The sequence below is a fragment of the Crocodylus siamensis genome, chromosome 2, assembly GCF_052110815.1.
Source record: "Crocodylus siamensis isolate JL-2025a chromosome 2, ASM5211081v1, whole genome shotgun sequence".
NCBI classification, from domain to species: Eukaryota; Metazoa; Chordata; order Crocodylia; family Crocodylidae; genus Crocodylus; species Crocodylus siamensis.
In genome coordinates this window covers 143,427,936-143,443,406 of record NC_143396.1, presented here as the reverse complement: position 1 = coordinate 143,443,406, position 15,471 = coordinate 143,427,936, and positions in this window count along the sequence as shown.

The following is a 15,471-nucleotide window of genomic DNA, read 5'->3' as shown; positions in this document are numbered from 1 at the left end:
AGGGCTCACCCATTTATTCAAAAGATCCTGAAGCAGCTGTATCAGGATCCTAGGCTGCCTCTCATCTGGCCCTTTTCTTAGCCCAGAACAGCTTTTGATAGTGTTCTGGATTAATCTTGAACCTATACAAAATAGTTGCATTCAACAACTCATAGTCACGGGCTTTTTTCCTGGGAAGGGCCCAATAAGTCACCTGGGCCTTGCCCACAATGAGCGTGCCCAGCTGTCTGGCCCCATACCCTTTGTTGAGCCCGGTCATTATTGCACGACTTTCAAAGGCCTTGATATAGGCCTCCGGATCATCATCCTGGGTCATTTTCAGTATCTTAAATGCAGCCAGGCTGTGGTACAATGAGTCCTACTGCTGATCCATTATCTGTTGTTGGGCATCCAGGATCTGTGTCAGGGCTTGTATGTTCTGGGTTAGCACATCCGGAGGGGCCATGGCTGCCTACTGCATGTTGATGTACTCTTCATTTGCTGGGTCTCTCCATTCCCAGCCAATGCACCACTTTCTGCCTGCCTGGTTTCAAATATCTGTTCATGTGCCACCTTGGCGCATGTGCCTGGTGTCAGGCACTGTGTAAGCTCATTTGACCTCTGGGGGGGGTTCTCAGTCACCTCAGGGAAATCCCCAAAATTTACCTGCCACAACTTTGATTGGACCCCTGTTGATGACTTATCCTAGATTGGTCGTGCTTCCTGATGGATATTCATGGGGCTCCACCTCCCCTACACCCCTTCCATATGCCAACCTCCAGGACGAGCCACTTGATCTTGGTGCAGCTTGCCCTCTGGTCTCATTGATCGCTGTTCTTCATGCCACCTACATTTTGATTGGTTTTCCTCATCGCTGGACTCTAGGGGTGGCTGGGTACCTAGATCTCCTTGATGTCACATCAGCAGCCTACTGGCTGCCTACCAGGGTCTTGGGTTTGAAGGACCAGTCGGAAACAAAAAAAGATACAGGCACTTTAAAAGAAAGGGAGTGGGGAAAAAAGGAGCCTGAGGTGGTTAGGCTACCATCCCTTCCTCCCTCACAGGGAGGTAATGAAGTAAACAGTAAACCAAGGCAGAGCTTGAGATGGGAGGAGAAATAGGTGGAACAGGTCCGTTCTGAATAAAGCTGTTGTGAGTAATGTGTGCTGGTGCGTGCTCCCTGCTTGCTCTGGCTAATGAGCACCAGGATCCACAAACAATTGGACTGTCGTCTCCCTAGTCGCTGGGCACCACATGGAGTTGGGGTTTAACAACTGTCAAAGTACATCTTCCACTAACTGAAAAAGATTAAAAGACCACAGAGAATCCTGCTTTTATGAAGGGACATGAAGGGACACAAGCTTTCCCTATTCATTCTTAAAATACTTTATACCATGTCACGTTTGCTAAAGGCATAAAGATTATACCTGGCTAAGTATTTCAGCATTATCAGCCATTCTCAAGTCCATAATTTCTTGTAATCAAAATACCTTCCATGTATCTCAGGCAGTCATAGAAAATTATTTTAGTTCATTACAAACAGATACAAGGGGGAGGACAGGGAGATGGTGGAAATCAACATGTGAAATATTGCTTTCAACAAGTTTTCTTATTTTTAGGGTTAGCAGCTGAAAATATTATTATAGCCAATATATCAGCTTGTACCCTGATGGCAGCTTAAAAGGAGAAATCTGGCATAGCAACAATTTGTTTAACAGTAGACGGATATCCAAGGGCATTTTCCAAATGCTGGGTATCTATGACCTCTTCTCTAGATTCAAGCCTCAGAAAATGAAGAGCAAAATTAAAGAGGAAAAGGAAAATAGCGAAGAGACAAGTATGCTTGTAACATTAATAAATAATGAGGAAGCAGGTGCTGAAGGAAATATGACGGGTTTACACTTCATTCACAGAATGCTCCGATTCTACAGAATTTGTCCTTTGTTTGTGCTGGTCACACAAACAAAGGACAAATTACATGTGCATCATGTTTTAAGACTTTCATGTAGCATGTTGGGGGAAGCCTATTCTACACTGACAATGAGCAATCCTGAGACGGAAAAGAACTAAAATGGATAGCAAGTCTCAATTTTATACTAACATGGGTTTATTAAAATGATTAATTAATAAAAGCAATTTTAAAAACATTACCAAAGTCTTAACAACATTTTCCTAAATTACTATAACAATACTATTATCATGGTTATTATACAGCACCTTGCGGTAGGTATGTGCATAAAATCTCAGGTAGTTTTTACAGCTTTTCTTTTTCTTTTCTTTTTTTTTTTAAATAAAAGTTCTGTTAGGTGTATTAACTTAAAAAATGTATATTATATAACACCTGCCACCTTCTAGGTGAAGTATACAGTTCATTAGAAGACATTGTCCCTGCTTTGACTATTTTAAAACATACAGTCATCAATCCTCTATATACTTTTGAAGCCATAGGGGCTCCACGGTAGTGTGGGGACCCTGGAGCCAGAGAGGCACATTATTCAGGGGTGCATTGACCCCAGCCCCAGTGCAGGTGGTTGCAAGAAGGCCCAAAAGGGGGACAAGCCAGAGAGCACGCCAGTGGTGGTGCAGGCTGCGGGACAAGCCAGAGAGCGTGCCAGTGGGGTGTGGAGAGGGAAATTGACCAAACAATGTCCGGTACATCTGCGAGGCTTGGGGCATGGTACAGGGGTGGTTGGAGCCACGCATAGCCCATAAGGCTGGGGTGCACTGAGTCACCCAAGATAGAACAAAGACTGGGATACATCAGGGCACCGTGTCAGAGAGGACTAAGGGCAGCCTCCCATAAACCTTGTTAACATCAAAGATGTGGCAGGCGAGATTGTGAGGGTGCTTTTTAATATCACTTTTTGGCAAGGTAGGAGGTGCTAGGGGAGTTCACGGCCACCCCTAGGATGCTGCGCTGTTACAGTCTAATAAAATATATCACATTATTCACAGAACCTTGCATACTTGGAGTCTTAGAATTCTCAGTGCTGGGCACAATAAATTTGCATCCAAACATAATTTATTTACATTCTGAGGAAAAATGTCTTAAGAGATGGGGTTTATATTTGGCTAATTGATAAGGTACAGGTTTGGGCTAGGACCTGAGCAGACTCCACTGAAAAAAAAGAAACCCCCAAAACTACCAACTCCCCCTTCTTGTACCTCTGCTTGGAAATATCCAACAAGACAGTATAGTCTCTGCTTCCTCCTAATGGCTTTTCCTAATGGCTGACATGGGGGAATATGCTATGGGTCCATTCCTGCTTCTGTTGGCTAATGGGATAGGGAGTCTACCACACAGCCTTGAAAGTGTAGTGCCACAAATGCAACTTGCGTCCCTTGCTTGGGAGCCCCCCAGAGGGACTCCAGCTGTTTCCCTACATGCTCCCTGTATTATACCTAATGGGACATAAAGGAGAATGTAGCTCATAATACAGTGAGAAAGTACTTTTGTGTAGTACTTCGAAACATCAAAGGCACTGCTCAGCATATCCACCAATCCTGAGAACTTGTCAAAGTTCCTCCAAACTTCAGGACATGCAGGTGCACTGAGCAGAAAGTACATAAGATCAGACATTCAAATTAAGTCACCTAATTGCATATCTAATCATTGGAATGAATGCTGCTTCATTTATTTCCACATGCCTTGTTTAGTTTTATCACCACCTTTCAGTATGTTTGATGACCTGCTAGTGCAGAAAAGTTTTCTATTTCAGAACTTTTACACAAAGATGTTTAGAGCCAATGACTTCTTTCTTCCTTCCCTCTGAGGGCAGCAACATAAATGAAAAAGCGTCACTTCTTTGAATCTTGTAGTAATTAGTGCCATTGCTTCATGAATAAAAATGCATCTCATTCCTGGCTGTGCAGTATACTATTGTTGAGTCATCAAGTCAAAAGATGGGAGAGCTACATCACAAAGTACTATCACAGGTCGATTATAACTAAATACCTTAAAATGGGAGTAAGATCATTTAATTGAGGCTTGATGTATATATTAAAGATCCAGTACATTGGCCGTAGGAACTTTTAGAGTTTAATCACAGACCTTGCATACGTAATATAAATACAGAGGTAAACAGTGCCCTGGGATTCCACAGGCATACAGACAGAAAAAATGTCTCTGGTACCTTTCTGTAGAGATATGCCAGGACTCTGGACTCCAGGGAGGTAGGCGAGCAGGGACTGTGAACTAAAGGCTCAGCTACAGCTCCTTATATTACAGCTAGTAAAGCTAAAATCTTCCCACCCAGTGAAAAGGGGACTGGGTAAAAATAATGTTTCTGATACATCTGCCTCATGTCTTTTCTGAGGCAGCATATGTCTCACACTGCATTTTTCTCAGAATGCAAGTTAAGGACAGAATCTAGCTGTAAAACATCCCTTCAGACCCTGGTCACATTTCTTAAGAATTGCTTTCAACCCCCTCTAAATCCCACAACAAGGATTGAAAAGTTGCACCTGTCCTCTCAGTTTAATCGAGCACTGGAAAAAACATGAGTATCCAAGCTACATTAGCAACTCTCTGCCTAGGTTTGCTGTGCATCCTTGAATGAGTCCCTCTGGCATCCTGGGCTTCTGTTTTTATTCCCATATTTTTTGCCACATCTTCTGATTTTAAGTCTCTTCAGGACATTAGCCCTCTATTAGTCTGGGTTTACAGTGACTAGAAGGGTATGAACCCAATCTCAGCTGGAATCTCCAGGCATACCAATGCCACAAAATGGGAGCCTCAGGCTCCCAAAATGGGAGCCTCAGGGTAAATCTCCTGGTGAACAGCTCTCTTGCGACTAAACATAAACTAAAGGGGATGTTAGACTGTGAAGCTTATCCTACTAGAATATGAAAAACACCCAGACACCTTCCAGTCACTTCAAAGGGCGCAATTCATTGGTACTTTCTGGCTATTTCATTGGTATTTTCTGGCAATTCATTGGCACTTTCTGGCTACAGTCCTACCAGTATAAAAGTGATGCAGCTGACTCCACAGAGCCAGGAACTTTGCTAATATAGCAGGAGTCCCTAGCGAGAATAAAGTAGTCATTGCCATCTCTACTCAGAGGGTGGGAGAGATGGTGGTCAGATTGCTGCTCTGCTTCAGCGATTCTTGGCTAGTGAAATAACTCATAGGAGCAACTGGCATCTGGCCACAAGTCAGGCTGGCTTACAGGCTGTTCTAATTCAGTGGTGTTCAACCTTTCAGCCCTTGTGCTGCTTTGGCCTGGCCCCATATGCCCAAAGCAGGCCCCATGATGCCTTCATCCAGCCTTGCACACCAGGATCAGGCCCCATGACACCTTAGCCTGGCCCCACATGCCCAGATTGGGCCCTACAACACCTTGCCCTATCTTGCTTGTTGGAATCCAGTCCTGTGTTGCTCTAACCTCATTCTCTGTCCTGCACACCCTATCTAGCACACGGGCACACAATACAGTGTAGCAGGCTCCCCATACAGAAATTTGGCAGCAAGGAAGCAGCAATTAATGCTGCCACTATTCCTCCAGCACCAATTTTTTGGATCCTTGGGAAACACAGTGGTCCAGATGACATGTCTCCATGGGCTGCACCTGGGCCACAGGTTGAGAGTTAAACACTCCTGTTGTAACCTGCTGAAGGCCACCCCAACCCAGGGAAAATGTAAGTGGCCTTAAGCCACATTCCTGCATACCACTCCTTTTTCTGGGTCTTCCACTCATTTGCTGAACTGGACCTAGTGATTTTTAGCTCTCCTACAAATCCAAAGGTGATCATCAGGGAATGCTCATTTGTCTGCCAGCCGATAGGACTGGTGCTCACAGACAGACATCCCTCTGTTTCCTTAGACAGCCTGTAAGCATCTGTTCTTTTTTTGGCAAGGTCTCACTTCCCTGTGAGCTCATCAGGCAATTAGTAACCGGGGTCAGATTCCCAGAAGAAGAAAGGGAATGATTTTCAGAACCTGGCAGGAAACAGAAGCTCCAACTTTTACAAATATTTAATATCCCAATGCTGACACTTCTTCTGAATTCCACTATTTCCCCCTTCACACAACATTAATGAAAGCATGACCTCCTGCCCACCAACTATGACCCTGGTATTACTGTGATAGCAGGAGAAAAAAGCAAATTTCCCAAGTGTTATGACACCTAGTAAAAAATAGTCTTGTTCAACCAAAAAATATATGATCTTTCTGGCATCCACTCAAGCCAGTAGTGCTAATATATAATAGCTGAAAGTTCAGTTTTACTGGACCTATTCCCATTCACAAATCTGCTGGACACTATTTAGTATGAATAATCACTGCATTCCAAAAAACATCCAAATACATATGGACCCTAAAAAAGAAGGATCCAAATGAAGTATGTCCAGTCCAAACACCAAGCCATACAAAACAAAGGAAGAGATGGACCATAAAATAAAGCTATCAGCTTTAAATATACTCAGAGTACAGGAATGTGGGCACAAGTCAGGAATCACAATGACCCAAGAGAACACTAGCAGCCCCACAAACTCCATGATTGCACCAGGCCTTACCTTTTGTATGTTATTGGTGATTGGCTATTACAGTACTCATTTTGGTGGTCTTTGCCAAAACTGATTGACTGCAGAGGCCTCAGTAAACTGGTACTGTTATCTGTCCTTTATGCAAACCTCTGTGTGGTATGACATATTTGAACAACTAGCCCGTCTTTTAGTAACAAGATATCACATCTTCATAATGTTGAGACGAGCTTTTATAAAGCTACATATGAACTCCCAATTTATAAAATAAGGGTATGAATCAGAATAGCAAAATAGTCATACCAGGTTACTGCACCATTATGCATTTTTAGATAATGTTATTTTTAAAACATACTTCCATTTTAAGACAGAGGGCAGACCAGCACAGCAGGACCAGTAAAACAGTTTCTGTTCAGAATTTCTGCTACTCTAACTAAACCTTCCCATATAAGCTCTTCCCTACCTGTTCATAAACTTGCTGCTGGACCTTAGCTCACAGATCTGTGTTGTAGTAACTTTCCACTTTCATGTGAGTATCTAAACAATATATTCAAGCTCAAATGGGAGACCAGAACTGTCTCTCCATTTCTGACCCCGGTACTATGGAGCTGTACCACCAGTGCACTAATAAGCCAGTGCACCCCAGCTGAAATATCTGATGTCCAGTTACATAACATGACCTAGCTGTTCAGCGGATAAAATATGGCCCATGGGCCAGATTGGGCCCACCAACTGACTGGATCTGGTCCACAGACAGGTGCTTGTCAACTGACAGTATCCAGCCCATGGCTGCTTCTGTGCTGCTCCACATGGGGCTTAGCCCTGCCTACTCCTATCTGGGAGAACCCATGCTATGCTTCTGCCCACACTCACCAAGGGCCCCAGCCAGCATGCACAGCTTTCTGACAGGGCTGCTCCTGGGGCAGTTGCAGACTCCCAGGTACTGCTTGGCTCCCCCTGCCTCCAGAAGCTCCTTCTCCCACCCCTGCTGCATTGCTCCAAGCAGGTAGCAGGGGAAAGCAATGGCAACTGTGGGGATGCATGCCAGACAGCAGATGCCCAGTCAGGTGGTCAGAAAGCTGTAGTCAGATACAGCTGCAGGGTGCAGCTGTAGCCACAGCTTCCCTGCACTGCCTGCTGCCACAAGCAGAACAGTAGGGGCAGGAGGAGGAGAAGCCACTGGAGGTGGATGGGGGAGGGGAAGAGCTGAATAGTACCCAGGTGTTTGTGGCAAGCTGTATGTGCTAGCTGGGGCTGGGGCAGTGCTGTATGGTGTGCATGGGGAGTACAGCATGGGGTACCCTGAGTGGGAGTGGGCAGGGCTCAGCCCCATGCAGAGTGCCACAGGGGCAGCTGTGGGCTGAAGGAGAGGGGGGGAAGCCTGCACCCACACTGCCCAGGCAAACTGCTGCAAGCACCTCCTGCTCCATCTCCCTTTCTTTCTCCCAGCCACAGCCAGGTCCTGGGATCTAGCTCACAGGCAGCTCCCCATTCACATGCACACACCCTCCCTCCATAAACATCCCACACCCTTCACACCCACCCCACATGCACACCCCATGCACACCCCCACTCCTACAAACACACACACACACTGCACACCCACCCCAACACACAGCCCATACAGCCACACATCCACTCCCCCACATGAACCCACACACTCTCCCTACCCCATACACACTTGCCCCCACCCCCACATATACTCCCCATGCCACACCTATTCCCACACATACACCCACACTCCCACCCTATCCCCGCTCCACACACACACACATACACACACTATACAAGTGTATATCATGCAATCATGTTTTCATATACTACTCAAAAAATTAGGGCAAAAATATTTTTAAAATAAAATATGCTATGGTAGATGTTTGATTTTTAATAAAATAATTGTTTTTATCTATAATTTTTTTAATGATAGCTTCAGGAAGATTTTGTGTACAGCCCTTGACAGCTCACCAAAACTTGTTAAGTGACCCACCAGCCAAAATAACTACCCACCACTGAGCTAGCATCACAGATTCATCTTTCCTAATTGTACTTCATTGTAAATGATCCAGTAACAGAAACAGTATTCGCACATCCATCTGAGGTTTGCAGGTGAAAACAGAGTATTGAAGTCACCATTCCAGATGCCAGGTGGATGAAAAATCAATATGGTACCACTGAAATCAATACAGAAATGTAGAGCTAAAGATCACTGAAGATCTTGTCTCTCTCCTTCAGTAGTCCAATGAATTATGTTAAATGGAGCAGAACAGGTCTGAGTAGAAAAGAGAAAAGAAAATATCTGAGTGACAGGAAAGGGCTGAGCTCAGTATAAAAAGAGGCAACTTTATTTAAATGTTACATTTTTCAGACCTGTCTTTAAATAGCCCAACTCTGAAAAAGCTGAAATACAATTTAAAATGAATGTGCAACAACAATAATTGAAAAGTAAACAATGCTATTATTTCTGATTCCATCTTCAGTTCAGCATTTTTAAGAATAATTGGTTGCTTTGTGTGTTTTTAAGTAAGAGTTTTAGTGAAACACACAGTTTTTCTTTTGCTGCCAACTGGAGATGAAAAGGTCATAGTGGTTTGGGGTTATACCTGGCCAGGGGATATAACATTTCAATTTTAGTCAAAATTTCCTGAGAGCTATCCAAAGGTAATTCAGACTAGGGTTTATTATTTTGTCTCCCATTCTACATATAAAACTGAAAAATAAGCACAAGAAAACTAGGGATAAAATTTCATCTGGGAGGTTTTAGCGACATCATAAACCACTCATGCTCTGCTCTCGTGGTTTACAGTATCACCAGGATCATGGTATAGAGTTATTTCTTGAATCTCACTGCAGTGCCATCCATTATTCTCTTCATATAGTGTTATTTTCCCCTGAAATTGCAAATGTGTTGTATTGACACAGTGGCAATTTTAAGGAACAATGTAACTTGCTGACATAAATAATGTATTTGTATAAAAGCAGCCTACAGGAAAACCATCATGAATTAGTCCTCTCTAAACACTAATGCATCAACTCCTGAGAAGCAAACTCATTCCAAGTGTAATGGGACTAACCAGTTTGCTTCTGAATGCTTATATAGTCCATACAAGAGTGAATGGAATTCTCTAGTGGTGTGTCTTTTGGATAATTTGCATTATAAGCAGAACAAGGAAACAGTTTTGCCCCCACAAAACATGCATCAGCCAAAAGTAAAAAAATATTAAAAATGACTACTTAATTTTGCTAAGAGCGTATCTTGATTGAACACTGTTCTTGAGCGCACAAGACTAGTGTTTCCTGAGTAACAACAAGAGGCAGTTGCAGGAAATAAGACACAATCAGGACAGCTGATAGGGTACTGTTAAAGTCTATTTATGGAAGGAAAATCCTAATGTAGTAAACGTATTCCTGAGGAAGTCTTAAAAGGAAAGGAATTGTACAGCTTCTGCATGATTTCAGACACCGCCTCCTTCCAGTCAGGCTGAGGCTAGGCCTATTATTAATGCAATTTTTCAGCAGGATTTAGTCTTTCTACCTCCAGAACAAGAACTACAATGTTCTTATAAAAACAAGAAAGCTACTAAGGTTTTTGAACAAAAACATCTCAGACAGGCACCACAGAATCTGAGGAATTTCTATTTTGATTCGGATATGAATTTTTTTTGGCTTGTCTTTCCCCATAAATGGCCGAACCAAAATCCAACATTTAAACAAGCCCAAATCGTAACTAGGATGCAAACAAGTTACTGTGGCCTAATAAAAATAAAGAATAACTGAATCCTTTGAACTTTTTTAAAGGTTTTGTTTCATTATGAACTTTGAGCAAAGCCTGTTGCTGTTTTATGCCAATGGGTTTACTTATTCCCAGTTAAAATTCAGCTGTCAATATGACCCTATTAGACAATGATTTAAACTAAGGTTGTCCAGTTGGTTACCTGTGGTTACCAGGTTGGGTCCACCAACTGATTGTATCTGGCCCACAGGTGGGTGCCAGCCAATTGACAGTATCCAGTCTGTGGCTGACCCTGCAGCACTCTGCAGCAGCTTTTCCCACTCCTATGTATCAGGGGAGGGCCCAGAAAGGCTGAAGGCCACCAGTACTGCCCATGCAGGCAGGGGGCGCACACAGCTGGTACAGCCTGAATGGCAGGAGGCTATGTGCCAGTGGGCAGCTCATGTAGCACAGGGAGATTCCAAGAGGTTGCCCCTAGGAAAGGGGCTGGCAATTATTTTGGACAGAGAGCACCTTACTGAGTTTTGCCAAGCTGTTGAGAGCTGCATGGGTAGGCCCTCCCCTTGACAGGTACCCCGCCTCCGGTCACCATCTTGTGACCAGAAGTCCCACCCCCTAACTCCTGACCTTTGCCACCAGAAATCCCTCCCCTTGCCCCCCAGAAGTACTCCTTTCACCAAGGAGTTTTGCCAGAAAAATACCAAACTATATTCTAAAAAGTGAACATCTACAACATTCATTAATTTGATTTAAAAAAATAATATTGTCCTGATTAACATGTGTTTGTGTATTGTACACAGAGGTGACTGCACATTAGCTTAAAATGAAGAATTACTGTTGTATATTATGGGAGCTGGGTGTAAGTTTCTGGGGGCTGCGGGTGTGCAGGTATGTGGGGTGAGGGAGCATGCGGGGGGGTGTGGATATGTGGTGTGTGGGTATGGGGGGGAGCATGGCTGGGGGTTGTGTATGGCAGTGTGAGGGGAGGTGTGAGTGCATGTGCATGGTGGGGTGTGTATGTGGGACTTACCCTGTGAACACACACACACACTCTGCCCCTGTGCCTGCAGACAAACACACACTCTGCCCCTGTGCCTGCACACCCAGACATGATTGTACATGCACACACACACAACCCCCACTACCAGCACAGTCTGTGCTCCACGTTCAGGGATGTAGCTGGGAGCCACAGTCACATGGTGCTGGAGCAGGGTGGGGGCAGGAAAGCAGGGAACTGGCTGGGGGTAAGAGAGGCTGGGCTGCTCAATCCTGTAAGCCTGCTGAGGGCTCCCTCTGGGTCCTACTGTCTCTGTCTCCTATCATCTTATTAATTTACTAAATTTTTAGGGGCTCTGTGGGCTGGATAGAATGGCCTGGTGAGTCAGATATGACACGGGCCATATTTTGCCCATTCCTGCCCTAACATGTATGGCCCATACAGGGACAGTCCTGGTTTAAAACATGTAACCTACTGGCCACTTCTTATTCCATTTACAAAATGCCCAAGTGTGATCCTATGCCATCCTGCTCAAAACCCTGAAAAACAGCTAACGCAGAAGGCACATGCTTCCTCCTCCTTTCTGTTTTTCTAAATTAAGTCTTAAGGCCACAATGATGGCATGTTACAAAAAATAGGCTTGTTAATGTTAGACCCTGACTCCATGTGGTACCCAACGACTAGGGAGATGACAATTAAATTGCTCATGGATCCTGTTACTCGTTAGCCAGAGCAAGTAGGGAGCAAACACCATCATACATTGCTTGCAACAGCTTTATTCAGAATGGAGACAGCATCAGGTGAGCTCCCTTACAGACACCCAGTCTATGAACACGGGGAGCAGCCCTGAACAATAGTTCTTTTCCACATTTATACATTTTTGGGTCAGGTTCATTAACAGTCACTCCACCTTTGTCTCTCCTCTTGTTCCACCCATTTCTCATCCTATCTCAAGCTCCACCTCTGTTTACTGTTTGCTTCATTAGCATAGCATTGCCTATACATTTTCTTCATTTACATGCTTTTTTGCTAAGAGCATATGCATAAGGCATGAACCCAGCTACTCTCGATCAACTACTGGTTCCTTCTGGTTTTCTGCCGAGTCCAGCAGCCTTTCCAAGGTCTGGCTTCTGTCTCATCTCCTAACAATTGCTGTTGGTTCACATCCTGTTTCCTTTTGCCTAGTGATTTATTCTATCCTGCATACTATTTCCTTTGTTAAAGGAACTATGTGCCTAAGCATCTGCAAGATTATTTTAATACACCATTTTGCCTTGTGGTTAGCTTTTCACTGAGACACAGATTAAAGCCTTGTTCCAGCTGCAGATCCAATGCTCCCTGATAATCCAAGTTATTGTCACCCTAACAGTTAACACATTTTCAGGGACTTGATCAGGGTGGAATAGGATCTCTACAAATAGGATTCACAGGTGGAAAAGAATGTGGCCCTGATTCATCTTTGATAAACAACAAAGACTTTATTAGTGTAGATGCAAAGAAGCTTCCTCTACAAATTCTAACTTCAAACTGGTTGCAAATTTACACAATTTTAAAATTTCTCAAACCTCATGTGTTAGAGGAGGAGGACCCAGGCAACTATAGGCCCAGTCTTACTTCAATCCTAGAGAAACTCTTTGAGAAGATCATCATGGAGCACATCTGTGATGGGCCGGCCTCAGGGTTGATGCTCAAGGGCAACCAGCACGGTTTCATTAGGGGCAGGTCATGTCAGATCAACCTGATTGCCTTTGATGATCAGGTCACAAAAGCATTGGATGCAGGTGTCATCGTGAATGTAGTCTTTCTGGACTTCAGCAAGACCTTTGACACCGTCTCCCACCCCATCCTCATTAAAAAATTGGGCAACTGTGGCATTGATACTTACACAGTCAGATGGATTGCAGACTGGCTGAAGGGCCGTACTCAGAGGGTGGTGGTGGATGGGTCATATTCGACCTGGGGAGAAATGGGCAGCGGAGTCCCCCAGGACTCGGTCCTTGGCCCCACGCTGTTCAATTTCTTTATCAGCGATTTGGATGACAGGGTGAAAAGCAACCTGTTTAAATTCGGTGATGATACTGAAATTTGGGGTGAGGTGAGCACACTAGTAGAGAGAGAAAGACTGCAGCAAGACCTGGATAGATTACAGGGGTGGACTAACAAAAACAGGATGCTTTTCAATACTGACAAGTACAGGGTGCTGCACTTGGGCAGTAGTAACCAGCTGCGCACTTATAAGATGGGAAACTCCCTTCTTGAGACACAGAGGCAGAAAGGGATCTTGGAGTCATTACTGACTCCAAAATGAACCTGGGCCGACAATGCGAGGTCACAGTTGGCAGGGCTAACCGGACCTTGTGCAACCACAGGTGCATCTCAAGCAAAGCCAAGGAGGTGATCTTCCCCGTCTATGCAACACTAGTCAGGCCACAGCTGGAGTACTGTGTCCAGTTCTGTGCGCCCCACTTCAGGAGGCATGTGGACAACATTGAGAGGGTCCAGAGGAGGGCCACCCACATGATCTGGGGACAACAGGGCTATCCCTATCCTGAGGGATGTATCTTATCTTGAATTAATGCTGCAGGCTTCGATTCTAAAAAGGTCATTAAGAAGTTAGATGGCTTTTCTTTGGTAGTGTGTGGGAAGTTTTTTAATGCATCTCAGACTGCAAGATATGGGTCTAGATCCTAATGTTCTGCATGTCCAGCCTTCTGGGGGTTTAGTTTAGACTCCTCCAAACTCAATTCTGAGTCCAGGGTTGTATTTTAATGTTTTGTTTAGGCCCCCATTTATAGAGTTACTTTTAATACTTAGGTATATGGAGTGACAGTGGATGCCAAACTCAATGTGAACAAAAGCACCTGCCTGGCACTGGCTGACCTCAGGGATCTGTTGGCCCTGGGGACTCCATCCCACATGAAGGGGTAAAGATCCTTAGGGTGGAATTTGACTCGGAGCTAACTGGAAAGAGGGCATAGGAAAAGACTGAGAGTAAAGTCAAACATAGACTATGGGATTATGACAATCATGTTGCCTATCAATGGGGGTAGGGAGGGGGAGGACCCATGGCACTCATGAGGACAGTGTTGCTACCGGTTCTTCTATACACTGCACTAGTCTTCTCCCCTTCAGAGCAAGTCATCCATAGAATTTAGAGAGCCATGTGCATCTTCTTCTGGGGCTCCAGATGGGGGCAGGTTTTGAGAACCATGCTATATAAGATTAAATAGACTGGGGGCTGAGGAAAGCTGGATGTCCTGCTGTTCCTCTGGACTAAATATGTGAGCCAGCTAAGCAAGCTGGCAACTGGGGCCAAATACAAAACTGTCTGCTTCATAAGATGCTTTGCAGGGCACGTGCTGTGATGCTGGCAGGTTTAGATACTGCCCAACTCAAACCCAGGGACCATGAAGACACCATGGTTTTACAAGGCCCTGAAATGCTTCTGGAATAAATACAATCTGCACAGCTAGATCCCAGTGTAACAGGCCATACCTGTCCTGTGCTTCCGATCCCCTGCCTGGACAGGAATAAAAACTGGGCTTAAATGATTCCAGCCAGGTAGGCATCAAGCCTCCTCTTAAAGACTCCTAGGGTAGGAGCCAGCACCACTTCCCTTGGAAGTTGCTTCCAGATCCTAGCCGCCCTGACTGTGAAGTAGTTCTTACGGATGTCTAATTTAAACCTACTCTCCAAAAACTTGTGACCATTATTCCTTGTTATGCCAGGGGGTGTTACGCCTTAGACCCACGCTGTTCAATTTCTTTATCAGCAATTTGGATGGACTGGATAGAATGGCCTGGTGAGTCAGATATGACACGGGCCATATTTTGCCCACTCCCTGTTCTTCATGCCACCTACATTTTGATTGGTTTTCCTCATCGCTGGACTCCAGGGGTGGCTGGGTACCTAGATCTCCTTGATGTCACATCAGCAGCCTACCAGGGTCACTGGCTGCCTACCAGGGTCTTGGGTTTGAAGGACCAGTCAGAAACAAAAAAAGATACAGGCACTTTAAAAGAAAGGGAGTGGGGAAAAAAGCAGCCTGAGGCAGTTAGGCTACCATCCCTTCCTCCCTCGCAGGGAGGTAATGGAGTAAACAGTAAACCGAGGCAGAGCTTGAGATGGGAGGAGAAATAGGTAGAATGGCACTGTTTATGAACCATTTAAGCTCCATTCAGATTTCATTTTAATGACTTAAATGCTATGGGGTTCCTGACCGATAGGAAAAATTCAGTCTCTGAGGATTAATTAGACATTGATATTTGATATGCCAGTAAAT